The 11,408-nt window shown below is 40.3% G+C and overlaps 1 long non-coding RNA gene across 2 annotated transcripts; it reads left to right on the top strand.

The window, feature by feature from the left end:
- The first annotated feature begins 3,590 nt into the window (after positions 1 to 3,590).
- Positions 3,591 to 10,820, top strand: LOC311057624. Of its 2 annotated transcripts, XR_014601976.1 has the most exons (5): positions 3,591 to 3,644; positions 5,697 to 5,774; positions 6,650 to 6,748; positions 7,031 to 7,127; positions 9,625 to 10,820. It is a non-coding gene; the product is annotated as an uncharacterized lncRNA (long non-coding RNA). The 2 variants fall into 2 exon arrangements; XR_014601977.1 differs by lacking the exon at positions 7,031 to 7,127.
- The last annotated feature ends 588 nt before the right edge of the window (positions 10,821 to 11,408 follow it).

Genomic DNA, 11,408 nt, shown 5'->3' on the forward strand with positions numbered 1-11,408 from the left:
CTGGTGTCCCTATTTTTTTCAAAGATTTCCATTCCAATTGTCATACAATGGTGAATGCATGAATGTATATGGGGCTTAAGTGGCTAAGAATATAAGTATGATGCAATCTGTGGATATATGTCTGACATGCTATACTGAATGTGTCATCCAAAATGTAACTCACAGGAAGGAGGATTGCATGCAAGCACCATATGATTTATTAGTGAAGATTTTGAAATGCTTGGGGAAAAAAGTGTTTTGCACGTGTGTTAAAAAAAGTGTATTAGCCAACACGTCCTTATGCTCTAGACCAATAGACCAATTATTTGTTTACTAACATTGAGCCTGGACGCACAGGTGATTGTTTCACGCAATCAATTCCCAACCTGTTTCGGGGTGCACTGGTTTCAGCACACCCCAACCCCCTCTTGTGTGTGTTGGCTAGTGAGACGCGTCCTAACGAGACCTGATATAATGGGTTTCGTTGCGCGCATACTGGCTGCACGCAGCCAGTATGACGTCGTCTGTTAAGGGGTCTATTATTTGTTTACTAACATTGAGCCTGGACGCACAGGTGATTGTTTCACGCAATCAATTCCCAACCTGTTTCGGGGTGCACTGGTTTCAGCACACCCCAACCCCCTCTTGTGTGTGTTGGCTAGTGAGACGCGTCCTAACGAGACCTGCACTGTTAATTTATAACAGGATTTCACAATAAATTACAGTATTATTTCACAATAAAATACTGTATTCAGAAAGTTACTGTGAAATCACACCATCCTCTGTGATATAACAACAAATTACTGTACTTTTAATTGGTACAAGGATTTCACAACTCTTTCAGTATGATTTCACAATAAAATACAGTATTCAGAATGTTACTGTGAAATCACACCATCCTCTGTGATATCACAACTAATTACTTGAACCGCTATGCATTGTGGGATTTGGCTCAAAAATGGTACAAGGATTTCACAACTCTTTCAGTATGATTTCACAATAAAATACAGTATTCAGAATGTTACTGTGAAATCACACCATCCTCTGTGATATAACAACAAATTACTGTACTTTAAATTGGTACAAGGATTTCACAACTCTTTCAGTATTATTTCACAATAAAATACAGTATTCAGAATCAGGTTTCGCTTATTATCTCGAATACGATAAGGACTTAGAGTGGGAGCATGGGGACATGTTGTTCAGCTTGCCAAGACGCACGTGTGGATATCTTGTTTGTCCCTTTTCGACATTTTTTCCAATTTCTGAATTTCTCGCTCAGTATGGGTGAAGGTTCTACGCCTCTATGTACCTTGTGACAGTGTAAGAAGCAAACATTAGAAGTGTCGTAGCGGGACATCCACGCGTGCGTCTCGGCGAGCTGTACAACATATCCGAACGACGGATTCTAAAAACTTATCGTTAAGGAGTTATGTCGTGTTATTGCGCGAAATAAATTGAGATTAGACCCCAGCCAATTAAGGAGAACGGTAAGGCCGTGTGCAAGGAGACTTATACCAGCACGTTCGGAGCGGCGCGCTGATGCGTCATGTGGTCTCCGATTTTGTTTTTATTATTTTTGAACAGTTTTTCGCTATTATCTCGGCCACTAGGGGGCGAAAACACAATCGGACAATGGATTCTTTATCTGCTGATCAGCCCGAACGCGCCAATATAAGTTTCCTCACACACGGACATGTGGTTGTGAAAGCTAGGGTTACAGGCTTTCTTGAATAACTTGGCCACTAGGGGGCGCTGACACAATCAGACAACGGATTCTTGAACTGCTGATCAGCCTGAACACGCCAATATAACTTTCCTCACACACAGACATGTGGTTCCGAAAATTAGGGTTACAGGTCTTCTTGAATTACTGGGCCACTAGGGGGCGCCGACACAATCGGACAACAGATTATTTATCAGCTCTTCAGCACGAACGCGCCAATATAACTTTCCTCACACACGGACATGTGGTTCCGAAAATTAGGGTTACAGGCCTTCTTGAATGACTGGGCCACTAGGGGGCGCCGACACAATCGGACAACAGATTATTTATCAGCTCTTCAGCACGAACGCGCCAATATAACTTTCCTCACACACGGACATGTGGTTCCGAAAATTAGGGTTACAGGCCTTCTTGAATGACTGGGCCTCTAGGGGGCGCCGACACAATCGGACAACGGATTATTTATCAGCTCTTCAGCACGAACGCGCCAATATAACTTTCCTCACACACGGACATGTGGTTCTGATAATTAGGGTTACGGGCCTTCTTGAATAACTTGGCCACTAGGGGGCGCCGACACAATTATTATTATTATTATTATTATTATTATTATTATTATTATTATTATTATTATTATTCCAGTGTGCTACTGCTCTATACATTACATTATTATGATTATGATTATGATTATGATTATGATTATGATGATGATGATGATGATTATTATTATTACCCTTATTATTATTATTATTATTATTATTATTATTATTACCCTTATTATTATTTCAGTGTGTTACTGCTCTATACATTATTATTATTATTATTAGTAGTAGTAGTAGTATTATTACAGTGTGTTAATGCTCTATACATTATTATTATTATTATTATTATTATTATTATTATTATTATTATTATTATTATTATTATTATTATTATTATTATTATTATTATTATGGGTGCCTTAAATATTATAAAATGCATTACAAAAGCGATATCAGCGTTGCATCATTTCGTACTGAGAATTGGAAATACTCCAGTAAAGTAAAAATACCTCAAAATTGTACTTAAGTACAGTAGGCTACTTGAGTAAATGTACTTAGTTACTTTACACCAGCCCATATAGAACCACAAACAGCAATTATTTGATCTGTTTTCACACTGAAACTATGTGTCAGATTCATCTTTGCCGTTAGCCTTAGATTAAGACTATTGTAGATGTATTTTATCGATTTTAATTGATTTAATGTATTATTTATTTTTTTATCTACAAGAGTAGATATAACCCTCTCAGTTTGCCCTGAAATGTCACCAGTAAAGCCCGTATTTCTCCAAACATGTACAAATGCAAAATATAAGGTGCTTACCCGCTTGGCCCAAATGTTAGCTATGTGTCCGGAGTATTTGTGCAATGTATAAATCAATATTGTTCAATTAAGAAGTGTTTTAATCCCGTCTGTGTCCGATTCTGTCGGAAGTTCCCATTGGGTGGTAGTAACGGGCGCATCCGGTGAAAGCCGGAATTACACTCAATGTAAACAAAAGGTAAACGAGGGGGGAAAATGGCGTTTGGCCACAGACGGGATTAAAACACTTCTTTAATGAAAAATATGGACTAATACATTGCACAAATACTTCGGGCACCTAGTTAACATTTGGGGCAAGTTCACAATTGGAACACCTATTATCGCCAAATCACCAGAAAAAGTAACTAGATTTGTCGCTAGAAGCTTTTCACTAAGTCACTGGGGGGGTCTGGAAAGAAGCTAAATCTAACGACAAAGTGTTACTGTGAAATCACACCATCCTCTGTGATATCACAACTAATAACTTTAAGTACTTGAACCGCTCTGCATTGTGGGTTTTGGCGCAAAACTGCGGATTGAGAGGGAAATGCTATGGGGAGAAGAAGGGAGAAGCAGAGTGAAGAAGTGTCTCTGAGGTAAGTCAGTCATTTCCCCCCTCCACTTTAATGATAACTAGTCTAGTTGTGAACTTGTGCATGCTGTCGTTCAGTCTTGCTCCAACAAATGATGTGCTGTCCATGTCTGTAGACTCTGTATATAAGTTTAAATGCGTTTCCCTCACACACCTTAACTTTAACGTTACGACGCACCAAGCCGGTGTGTGTGTGAGATTGCTGCCGTGCATAGGCACACGTCGGTGGGGCTTTCATGTCATGTTAGTCGGCTAGCTTGAACTCAACCTGGTGTTTGCACGTTCTCCATTGAAATCTTAACGTTTATGTAGATGTACGGGCCGCACATCTACATAAACGTTAAGATTTCAAATATAAAGTGCTAACCCCATGGCCACGGATGTTACAGTTATGTATGGGTCCTGAAAAGTACCCGTATGTTCCGTATTGTTCAATAAAAATCATTTTAATCCGATCGGTGGCCATTTGCTCATAGTTATAATGTATCAGAGGAGTGCAATACACCTCCCAACCGATAGGGTCGCTTACTTGAAAGCACGGCGAAAATACAGAGAAAATGTCCACCGATCGGATTAAAAAGCCTTTTATTGAACAATGCGGAAGATACGGGTACTTCTGAGGGCCCGAACATAATTGTAACATCCGTGGCCATAGGTAAAGCACTTTATATTTGAAATCTGAACGTTTAAATATACAAGAGATAAATGGAGAAAATGCAAACACCAGGTTGAAGTTTATCCATGACTGTCATGATATGACGGTCATGTTTCAGAGCTTTAGTCCAGGGGGCTGCATTGGTCTTGTTTATTTTATTAAAGTTAGACGTTCGTTGACGCTGGTATTTTATGTAGTTAAGATTAATAATGAGCTCACCTTGATGTTGATCTAAATTTACAATTGTGCAATGTTATTTCAGCTCATTTCACCTTGTTATTAAATGTTATTTCAGCTCATTTCACCCTGCAATGCAGCTTTTCCCTCTTTTTGTTTTTAATGCAATATTAGTGTAAGATGTTGACACTGTTTTCTAAATGACCACAAACCAAGTATTACTGCAGTGGTTCTCAACCTGTGGGTCGGGACCCCTAGGGGGTCGCCACATTATTTTCGGGGGGTCCGCAGATGACAGTGAAAAATGGGGGATCTGAAAGCTTAGCAGATCTACAAGCTTTCATTGTGAGCTTGTAGATCAGCTATTTTTTTCACAATATTTATCTGGAACCATGTTAGACTAAATGTAATGCTTCAACTCATACAATTCCAAGTGCTTGTCTGGGTGAGGGGTCCCCAGTTCAAATATCATTATATTGGGGGGTCCCCACTTCAAATATCATTATTTTTGGGGGTCGAGGCCTGAAATGGTTGAGAACCACTGTATTACAGTACCAGCTGATGTATTTGCAATAGGCCATCTGATACTAAAAATGAATATGTTTGTGTTGGAGGGCTAAACTAAACTAGTGGTTTTCAAAGATTTTGTGTCAAGGGACACATGTATTCATCATGTTAAAATGTCTCTATAATGTGTGCACTCTTTATATTGTTTGCATATGCTAATGGCAAAACAAATAAGAAGCCCTATTTCATACTTTCACAACATTTGACTAGTGGAAATTGTAGATTTAAAAGCTTTTGATCTTGTAAGATGCCTTTTTTAAAGCTTGTAAATCAGCTTTTCTTTGTTTGTTTGTTTTTTAGGATATAGTGTCTCTAGTGGGAAAGTGCTGATGTAGATAATAATTATTCATGAATAGTTTAGACCATTGAGGGGGTTCCAGGTGGTCCCCAGCTAAATGATGGAGAGTTTGCATTAATAGAGAATGTAGAGTTTTATATTTTTTGATCAACCTGTTCAACCCTGTACTATGGTACCACATCAAAATTGTATAACAAAGTGTGTGTGTGTGTGTGTGTGTGTGTGTGTGTGTGTGTGTGTGTGTGTGTGTGTGTGTGTGTGTGTGTGTGTGTGTGTGTGTGTGTGTGTGTGTGTGTGTGTGTGTGTGTGTGTGTGTGTGTGTGTGTGTGTGTGTGTGTGTGTGTGTGTGTGCACACAAGTGTTTTCTCTGTCACTGTAGGCATACCCACGGCTTACCCGGAGGAGATTTGCTTGGGTCGCCAAACATATCATTCATTGTAAGTATATTTACTTATTGAAAATATTGGGCTAAATAAACTTTGGCATAGAATAATACAAAGTAGATATAATGTGATTGAAAAATTGACTGGCCCCATAACCCCATTTACATGCAGAAATTCATCTGTCATCAGTCATCAGAGTAAAAATGTAAACGCCTCAATTGGAATAGAATATCCCAATCCCGAATAAATCTTCATTCCGGTCTGAGGGGTGGTATATACCGTTTGAATCGGTACAGATCACCATAACACTTTATTCCGAATGCTACTGGGAGTTTGGAATACATGTATTATTTTACACGTCTGCCCTTGGTCGACTATAGTGCTTTATGCCCATGTCCAAGCAGGTATGGCCATTTCGAGACATTTTATGCGTGCAGAAATGCGCTATTTTACCCATTTAGAAAAATACAAATGCACCAGTTTTTTCCCCGCATAATAAAATGCACTATTTACAAACCCATCGGCGAATTACAGTGCCATTGCCAATTGCAATGTATGGGTGTATGATGCTGTGTTTTTTAGTTCTGGGTTGTTTTTGGTGGAGGTCGCGTGTGGTTGCAGGGACTGCGCTTCAAAATATATTTTTATTTTCTTTTATCAGATAATAGCTGTTAGTGTTTGTCGGTTATTCATTTCTTAAGGGATAACAGGTTATGGGTTGGCCATCTCATAGTCCAAAGTTATATTCCGAATGAATGCTTCGGTCATGTAAACAATTGAGGACTATGAATACTTGTATTCAGGTTCCATGTAAACAGTTGGGTATGAATATCTGTTCATAATGAATTCCTTCATTCTGAATACATTTTGTGCATGTAACTGAGGCCACTGAGGTTCATGCTCACTAACGGTCTTCTTTGTCACCGTAGGCACACTGGCATACCCACGGCTTGCTCGGAGGACTCCAACCGCTGCCAATAGTTGACACCGGAGGAGATTTGCTTGGGTCACCAAAAATATCATTCATTGTAAGTAAACAAGACCAGGAGACCTGGTTCTGCCAAACCCAGAATGAAGTCCTAGTATGTAACACACCTACAAACCATTTTATAACTGAAAAGCATAAATCATTTTAGGCTTGACGTGTGTGCAGAGTGTGTGCAGAGGAAAAGAGGATTTAGGTCTTCAATTCCGACATCCCCATGTATGTAGAAGGCCCATATATGGACGAAAGATCTTATAGAGTAGTGCTCTGACTTTATAAGATCAGAGCACTACGTCAGGGCTAAGCCGGTTTTGTCCCTTTTCAGAGGTCCATGCTATGCCCATGTATGGACGAAAGGGGGCCAGACTTTTCTGGCTGGGACCTAAGGACAAAGGGGGCATGCCCATGTATGGACGAAACAGGTACAGAGCCTCATGTAAGCCATACCCTTTGGGTCTGGCAATAACACATAATGGGCTAAATACACTTTGGCATAGAATAATACAAAGTAGATACTAGAAAAAGTGGTCTTCGGAGCACAACTCTCCGCCAGCAGACTTGTGTTGGGAATGTTGGGAATGTTCTACTTCTGGGAATGTTCTACTTCTTATGTTCTAATTCTACAACAAATAGAACATGTTACTGTGTCATAGTAACATGACACAAGTGTCCTATCCGTCTGTATAACTGTCCTATCCGTCCTGTCTGTATAAGTGTCCTATCCGTCCTGTCTGTGTCATTTAACATGACACAATGTCTGTATAAGTGTCCTATCCGTCCTGTCTATGTAAGTGTCCTATCCGTCCTGTCTATGTAAGTGTCCTATCCGTCCTGTCTATGTAAGTGTCCTATCCATCCTGTCTATGTAAGTGTCCTATCCGTCCTGTCTGTGTAAGTGTCCTATCCCTCCTGTCTGTATAAGTGTCCTATCCGTCCTGTCTATGTAAGTGTCCTATCCGTCCTGTCTGTGTAAGTGTCCTATCCCTCCTGTCTGTATAAGTGTCCTATCCGTCCTGTCTATGTAAGTGTCCTATCCGTCCTGTCTATGTAAGTGTCCTATCCGTCCTGTCTGTATAAGTGTCCTATCCGTCCTGTCTGTATAAGTGTCCTATCCGTCCTGTCTGTATAAGTGTCCTATCCGTCCTGTCTGTATAAGTGTCCTATCCGTCCTGTCTATGTAAGTGTCATATCTGTCCAATTATGTATCCTATCTAATTGTTACAGTATCCACCATTTCTCAGCCATTTCGTGATGGTTCCTGTCTTACCTCACTTTGAAAGAGGCACAGACTCTTTCAAAGTGACGCCATGTATTTGTAAGTGTCCTATCCGTCCTGTCTGTGTAAGTGTCCTCTTCCTCCTGTCTGTATAAGTGTCCTATCCGTCCTGTCTTTGTAAGTGTCCTATCCCTTCTGTCTGTGTAAGTGTTCTATCCGTCCTGTCTGTATAAGTGTCCTATCCGTCCTGTCTGTATAAGTGTCCTATCCGTCCTGTTTGTATAAGTGCCCTATCCGTCCTGTCTGTGTAAGTGTCATATCCCTCCTGTCTATATAAGTGTCCTATCTGTCCTATCTGTCCAATTATGTATCCTATCTAATTGTTACAGTATCCACCATTTCTCAGCCATTTCGTGATGGTTCCTGTCTTACCTAGCCGCTATCCGTCCTGTCTATGTAAGTGTCCTATCCGTCCTGTCTGTGTAAGTGTCCTCTTCCGTCCTGTCTGTGTAAGTGTCCTATCCCTCCTGTCTGTATAAGTGTCCTATCCGTCCTGTCTATGTAAGTGTCCTATCCGTCCTGTCTGTGTAAGTGTTCTATCCGTCCTGTCTGTATAAGTGTCCTATCGGTCCTGTCTGTATTTCTCAGCCATTTCGTGATGGTTCCTGTCTTACCTCACTTTGAAAGAGGCACAGACTCTTTCAAAGTGACGCCATGTATTTGTAAGTGTCCTATCCGTCCTGTCTGTGTAAGTGTCCTCTTCCTCCTGTCTGTATAAGTGTCCTATCCGTCCTGTCTATGTAAGTGCCCTATCCCTTCTGTCTGTGTAAGTGTTCTATCCGTCCTGTCTGTATAAGTGTCCTATCCGTCCTGTCTGTATAAGTGTCCTATCCGTCCTGTTTGTATAAGTGTCCTATCCGTCCTGTCTGTGTAAGTGTCATATCCCTCCTGTCTATATAAGTGTCCTATCTGTCCTATCTGTCCAATTATGTATCCTATCTAATTGTTACAGTATCCACCATTTCTCAGCCATTTCGTGATGGTTGCTGTCTTACCTAGCCGCTATCCGTCCTGTCTATGTAAGTGTCCTATCCGTCCTGTCTGTGTAAGTGTCCTCTTCCGTCCTGTCTGTGTAAGTGTCCTATCCCTCCTGTCTGTATAAGTGTCCTATCCGTCCTGTCTATGTAAGTGTCCTATCCGTCCTGTCTGTGTAAGTGTTCTATCCGTCCTGTCTGTATAAGTGTCCTATCCCTCCTGTCTGTATAAGTGTCCTATCCGTCCTGTCTGTGTAAGTGTCATATCCCTCCTGTCTATATAAGTGTCCTATCTGTCCTATCTGTCCAATTATGTATCCTATCTAATTGTTACAGTATCCACCATTTCTCAGCCATTTCGTGATGGTTCCTGTCTTACCTCACTTTGACAGTGGCACAGACACTGTCAAAGTGACGCCATGTATTTATAGGCCGCTATGCGTCACTAGCCAATCAGATCACAGTATTTCACCGTATTGTCACGTGTCACGTGAGGCTTGACCAATCGGTGTGTCATATTTAGAAAGTGAAAACAAAACTCTCCTGGCGGAGAGAATATTGTGATTGACAAATTGACTGAGGTTCTAGTTTTAGAGATCCTGGAGAAAGTTTGGTGTCAGCTTGAGCTCTCTTGGGCATGCTCACTAATGGTCTTCTTTGTCACTGTAGGCACACTGGCATACCGACGGCTTGCTAGGAGGACTCCACTGGCGAATTGACACCGGCGACACCGCTCCCTTCGTCCTCAATTCCAGCATCTCAACAGTGACCACGTATGTCTCCTCCATGTGTAGACAGTGCTGAGCCTCGGCACCTCTGTGCCTACTGACAGAGCTGCAGAGAAACCACAACTTTGTTTCTCCCACCAAAATACAATGAACTCTAAACCATTTTTGATTTGGTAATTGTGACAGCCCTACCTGTTTATTTCTGCCAGTTTATTTCATGTTTTTCCTCATCCATTTGTTGAACAATGTTTCACTGCAAATTTAGTATGTGTGAGGATGTGTCTGAGACTGTTGTTCAGTTTATTCAGCACACAAAGCTGCACAGTAACACTCCCAACTATTAATATCAATGTGGTGTGCCTGACTGTACACGGAAGTACCGCAAAGTCACTGTTTTGCAAATGCATATGTATAGAGACCACAACAGACTGGGATCTTCTCTGCAGTGTTGCAAGCCATTTGACACAGCCTTAAAGTGTGTGGCTCACATGTTCATTTAAGTGTGATACTGTAACATCCCTTATGAAGCATTTGAGGTCACATTTAAAAGAAGGATTGGAAACCAAATGCCCATTCAGAGGTTGTGACTGCACCTTTACAGTTGCATCCAGTTTAGACTCACATGTTTCCAGGAAACATAAGGATAGACGTGTAGAGGATCTAGATAATTCAGTTTTAGTTCCCACAGAGCATTTGGGTCAACCTGAGCCTAGTCAGTCATGTTCAGATGTTTCTGATGAACATGTTTGCCAGCCTGGCCTCCCACCATGCTTAGGCCATGACTTGTTTGAGGGCGTTGTGACTTATGACCTTGCTTTGTTCATTGGTCATTTAGTTAAGGAGAAGCATTTTGATTACCTGCAACTAAATCGGTGTAAGAACCAATTCAAATATCAAGGATATGATGGCAATGACAAACCGGCAGACCTCTCTCCTGACAGTGAGAGACTAAGTGGGCATGCGGTTCAAAACTGGTGCTTTCTTAGATTGCTACCTCTCTTGGTGGGTGACAGGATTAAAGATGCTTGTGAAAAAAAGAAAAACTTATTAATCTGTGAAAATGGTTCTCTTTTTGATATTGTACTTTCATCCAAATGTTGCACTTTAACTAATTGTTAAATAAAAAGTTTACGTTAATAGTCCTTGTTTTCTTTTTTTTTCATTGAGCAGATCCACAAAGCATGTTATGGTAAAATCACAGTTAAAGTCAATTTTACAATACTTTACTGTATGTACATTTACAGTAAATGAAATTACTTTCACAGTAATGGTAATAATATATACAGTAAATAACTGTACTACATACTGGTAAATTACATTACTTTCACAGTAATGGTAATAATATATACAGTAAATAACTGTACTACATACTGGTAAATCACAGTAAATGACATTACTTTCACAGTAATGGTAATAATATATACGGTAAATAACTGTACTATGTACTGGTAAATCACAGTAAATTACATTACTTTCACAGTAATGGTAATAATATATACAGTAAATAACTGTACTACATACTGGTAAATCACAGTACATTACGGTGATTTCACAGCTGTGAAATTACAGTAATGTACTGTGAGATAATTACTGTGAAACTTACTGTGAAAGTACGGCAATTATTATCCAGTAATTTACTGTGAATTCACAGTGGATTGTTTAACAGTGTGATATAATGGGTTTCGTTGCGCGCATACTGGCTGCACGCAGCCAGTATGACGTCGT

This window comes from Gymnoscopelus microlampas, assembly GCF_963454915.1.
Source record: "Gymnoscopelus microlampas genome assembly, chromosome: 2".
Taxonomy (NCBI): domain Eukaryota; kingdom Metazoa; phylum Chordata; class Actinopteri; order Myctophiformes; family Myctophidae; genus Gymnoscopelus; species Gymnoscopelus microlampas.